Source organism: Octodon degus, unplaced genomic scaffold, assembly GCF_000260255.1.
Source record: "Octodon degus isolate 3935 unplaced genomic scaffold, OctDeg1.0 scaffold00013, whole genome shotgun sequence".
In the NCBI taxonomy this organism is placed as follows: Eukaryota; Metazoa; Chordata; class Mammalia; order Rodentia; family Octodontidae; genus Octodon; species Octodon degus.
In genome coordinates this window covers 25,921,849-25,927,554 of record NW_004524589.1, presented here as the reverse complement: position 1 = coordinate 25,927,554, position 5,706 = coordinate 25,921,849, and positions in this window count along the sequence as shown.

Sequence of the window (5,706 nt, the reverse complement as noted above, 5' to 3'; positions counted from 1 at the left end):
TATATAATAAAACAGGTTTTCTGAGCATATAGTTACAAAGATCATTCCTGCTTTGGTAGTGGGATTTGATGATTTAATCAGCATTAAATCAGACTCACCAAAGTAGTGTATAAGGGCCACTCCAGGTAACTTTTCTGGATGAAGTGTGGTTATCACATTTTGCTCCTACCTCGTTTCCAGCAGAGTACACCGTTCAGAATCTGCCTCACAGGCTGGACTGAGTCACATGCACATGGTTAATCAGGAAGAGAAGCAAATTACATTTGAAATGGGGGAGAGACAGCATATGTAGGCAAAGCCAAAGGGAGGAGCGCCCCATCTCCAGTTTCTGTTATTCATGGATCAGGAGATGGAACTCAGCTGATATAAAATAAATGGCCTTGTACTGGGAGGCTTAAAGGAGAAGTCCTGCTGTCAAGTGATGCCAGGAGCCTAAAATCACTCCACATGCACCAACCTCACCCCCTTTTCTATCTGCGTGCACTGCCCCACTGGCTGTACTTTTTCAAGTTAAATGGTGTCTAGGGTTTGCTTTTCCCCAGAGAAAGGAAATAAGTTATTTGGAAATATCTTAGTATGGATTTCTTTGGTTGGATCTGTATTTGTGGGAAAACAAGAAAGCATGACACAAAATGCTCCAAGTGACAAAAAAGTAAGGCTTGTAAAATCCCAGGTAAGACTGTACCTTCTCTTTTTCAAAAAGTTCTGCTTCTCCAGAGCTCTGCAGTTAATCAGACTTAACCAGTATAACCCCAGAGATTTCCAAGCCTTCCCACATTGCTGAAAGGGACAGGACAGGGGATGTAATGCTCCAGCACGACTGTCTTCATATTAAGCAGCTAGAGGTTGAGTTGACACAAGCCATCTTCAGTGCAGGGTTTCCCACGGTCAGCATGCAATAGCAGGTCATGTAAGACTGGCTCAGCAGAGTTCCATTTCTGTGAAATTAGAGCATGTTTGTGTCTATTTCACACAAAACACTTGCCAACTTTCTGAACTTTGTTTTGATAAAGTCCTTTCCATGTGTATTAGAGGAAAGCAGAAACGGTGTTTATCCAAGACAAGTTAAACCTTACAGAGCCCTCTTCCCCTGGCTACGCCTCTCCTACAACTGTTGGATCAGAAGACTTCCAAGGAGGCTTTCACTTAGCCAGCTGTTTGCTTCTATTTTACATGGTTTTTGCTGTTCAGCAGGAACAGAGATCACTGTTATTCCCACTGGCTTTATCAGAAGCAACTGAGAACAATGAGCTCTTTTAATGTTGAAGGTGGAGATTTAAAATTTATTCATAATCTTTACTTTTTCTCCCAACACATTCTCATCCCCATGGGCTCTTTTCCCTAATTAGTTATGCAAGCCTTGACATTAAGATTTAGGTACATATTCATCTTTCATTATTACAGTATTTCTTTTTCCTTATGCACAGTATATGCTTGTATTTAAATAAATTTTAAGTTTCCAAATGTATGTATATAAAAGTTTCTGAAAACAGAGATACTTTCACTGATGAAAAAAGAAGTGCATTTTGAATCTATATCACTCAAAATCATTCAGCCAGTCCTGGAATTAAGTTGCCAGGTAAGTCTAATCCATAAGAGAGCTTCACATTTGTTTAGTTTCTGCTGCAGGCCAGGTGGTATGACGGACTGTACAGCTGTCATCTCCATTTAATCTTCAGAACATTGTAGGCTGTACATTGTCCTTATCCTATTAACAGACTTGATGACAGCATCCAGAATTCCAGTGACCCCAAAACCAGAGCTATCTACAAAATAGTGGGCCAAAGGAAATCCTGGAGACTAAGTGGTTTTCCATAATGTAGGATGGACACCAAAAAAGGTACACATGGGATGTGGCACATGAAATGCAATAAATGCCACTGTGATTCTCTTTAATATTCTTTTAACCCTTCTTATAGCAAAACTTGGCTGAGTTATTCTGCAGACTAACACTTATTCATTTGTTTTCTGAAGAAAAAGTGTATCTCTGAATCCATTTTTAAGGACAAAACCTAGCAAAGATATCACTCAATATGTAATGTTCCTTGTAAATATTCCATGGCTCTGACAAATGTAGTCATGTAAATCTCAATTTTCAAAATAGATGTTTTTAGTTTAAAATTTTTTTCTTAGCAGTGCAGAGGATGAAGCCCAGTTTCACGTATACTAAGCAGACACTCTGCCGCTGAGCTACACTCCCAATCCCTGAGATTCTGAAAAATGGAGCTTAAAGAAAAATGTTTAAAAATAATTCAGTTGTATATAAATGTGGGTTATGAATCCAACATAAAGATGTTCGAGGAAATGTTGACCTTGGGACACAGATGTGGAGATTCTAGGAGTTACAACAGAAGCAATGGGGTTGAGAGGAAGGTACTTCAAACACCTGTGTGCATGCTGCTGTACACATCATGCTGGTTTTATTTTTTGTTTTTTTAAATTCTTACTTTTTTTTTTTCTATTTTTTTATTGAGAAACAAATAGCAATGAGACAATTCCAGAATTGATTAATAGGACAGTTTCAATAATTAATACATTGTACATTGTTATCTTCTTAGTGGTTATCCATAGTACAAGATACAGACAAAGGGGGCCTGCCCTGTAGCTCAGTTCTTTCAGTGGCTGCTTCAACAAAGCAGTCAGGCTCAGGTTGCTGTGGTTCGATCCCCACAACTCAAGCCAGCCAAACCTGCCTACAGGATATCCTGTCCAAATACTATTAGTACAAATCTTTCTTATCATTGAATTAAGCCAAAGTAGCTGTATATCTATCCTAACTGTTCTGCATATACAGATACAAAATGGTCCTTCTTTTGTATCCCTTTTCTTTAGTCCTGTCAGAGATGGGTATTCCATTGGCATCTAAATACTGTAGGTGCATGAATTCAGCAAAACAATCCAACACAGTCCAGCAGTCCACAATAGTAGTGGGTTATCTGCAGAAGTTGTTGACTCTTAGAGCCTTTTACAGCTCAACATATTAATCATGTTGTTTTTAGACAGTAGGTGTAATGGAACACGCTAGTTAATCCCAGCACCAGAGAGGCCGAGGCAGGCAGATTGCCACTGGTTTAAGACCAGCCTGAATTACAGTGAGGCCCTGTCTCAAGAACAAAAGTAATACAAAAGTCAAAACCTACATCTCCTCGCAAGTCAACTTGCACCAATGCCCTTGTTTTTCCTAGAGGTTCATCAGATATGTCTTGACTAACAAATACTGACTAAAATTAGAAAAACTAGAAATCCTGTTTCTTCCCAGAGCTGTCATCCTTCATTTTCCTCTTGCTAATAAACAGTGAGACACTGAATGGGTGGTAGCTTAGAGTGCTTGGAAGAACTGGCTATTTAGATTGCATCAGTTGTAAAATGTCTTCATAAAACTTGCCTTAGTTAATTTGGATATTCCAGTATATAGCAGTCAGCAAATCCACATGTAAGCCCCACGTGTTACAATAAAAAGACCATTTGTTAGTAGGGGAATAGGCAGAAACACCCTTAAAATATTTAACAGGTGCAAAGGTTTCCAGCATTACCTCTGCAAGTGTAGTTACCAGAACCACCTTCTTAAAGGCTTTTGATGTAACTTTCTAAATGTACAGCTGGCCATTTATTGCTCAGTTGTGAGAGGTGATAATGGGGACTGCTTTCACATGCCTGCACTTGCACCAGACTGCTGGTGACCCACAAGACACCTCAGTATTCTGACGGACATGCCATTTGTTCAAATTTCTTCAGGATGCCTTTTAGGGTTCTGAGGTACACCATCTTCTCCCCCCCCCCCCCCCCCCAACAAATACTCTAGCTTGGTTTACATGAGCACAACACTGGGTTTCATAAAAATGGGAGGCTATTTTTTGTTATAACCAATTTCCTAAGTATTACACTTTTGAGAAATGAGTGGTTTAAACCCTTTCTTCACCATACTGTAGATCTACTCGGGTGTTACCAAAAAATGCACTAGAACACCATGACCACTGCTAGTCCTCCTGATGAGTGGGGGAACCGCGGGAAAGATAGGTACCTACCGGGAGTCTTTTGTCTTACCAACGTCTACTTTCTGAGCCTCAATTACCACTCTGGGCCTATGATCCCCAATATTCTTTCTCTTCTCCCTGTTTGCCTTTTCATCCCACGAGATGCTGATGAATACTCAGAGCATTAAGGTGTGAGAGCTCAAGTCAGCTCATCTGGGTTCAAATCCTGCCTCTACCACTTCAAAACTTATTATTTGTACCTCGGTTTCATTAATGCCATGGGGCTGAGGCTACCTCTTCATGCATGTAGATAACAGCTCTTAGAGGCCCGGTCTGTCCAATCACCCAATGTGTGGTCAGAATGTTCTGGGTAGGCACTTCTCAAGATTCTCAAGATACTAAGGAATAAAACCAAGAAAACTCCTTGCCTTTCTTGGCTTTCTCAGGCACAGGTAGATAGGAAATAAATATAATCATTAAGTAACGTATATACAGTACTAACTGCTATAGGATAAGAAAACAGGTGGATAAGGGAAGGGAGCTTGGAGACTTGGTAAGAATTAGACTTTAACATATGCTAAAAATGTATTTCTAAAATAAAAATCACTTTCCCAAGAAAAACAAAATCTTAGAAACTCAGTCATTTCTATTTTGAAATCCTGCAACCTAGCATTAAGTGCCATGTGGTTTTGGTAGGGTCTTTGGGATCTACCAGGATTTAAGCACTTTCACCCGGGTCAAGGTTTTAGCATCCTAAACGGTCTCTGTTCCCAGTCTTACCTACCCACTACTGGGTGTAAGTACAAAAGAACTTAAGGCAGGGAGGTGAACAGGCACTGCATTTGCTAATCAAAATTCAGGAAAGCATTCCTCATAATAGCCAAAAGGTAAAAACAACTCAATTATATATGCTAGGTGAGTAAACAAAATGTGGTAATATACAACCAATGGACATCATTCATCCTTAAAAAGGAAGATAATTCTGATTGTTACAACAGTGATGAGTCCTAAAGACCTTGTGCTTGTAAAATAAGACACACCAGATACTATATGATGCAATCTATATGAGGTACCTGGGAAAATCAAATTGATAAAAAGTAGAAAAATATTTGCAGATGCTGGAAGCAGCAATAGAGAATTACTGCTTAATAGGTATAGTTTTAGTTTGGGATGAGAAAGTTCTAGAGGTACAGAGTGGTAGGGATTGTAAAAAGATGAATATTAAGTTGTAAAGGACATAATGTCTTTAAATTGTCTCCAATCACACACCGTAAGTATATTAATATTTATAGACTACCCACAACTGAATTTACAGAACATGTAAATCAAAAGTACATGCCAATATCATCAAAACAGCTTTATTTTTGTCACCAACACACATATGATGCTGTGATTTTGTTTGTCTCAAATATTACATAAGTGTCCATTAAAAATATAAGTTTACATTCAACAAATGTCATACATTAAAGTCCTCTGTAAACATCATCTTTTTTCAGTATATCTTCCTACTTTGTTTCATACATAAATAACTTAATCTACAAAACCATAAATAAAATCATCAACTCTTAAGGCCCAGAAATACACACAACATTTGGAGCATGAGGTAAGGGTTTTGATTGTATACATTAACAGGCAGCATTCACTGTGTTTATTATCAGTCAAATGCGTCTCACAAGCTCTGTCTTACTGCTTCTGCCAAAACCAATTTTCATTTTAACTGGAAAAGAAGCCA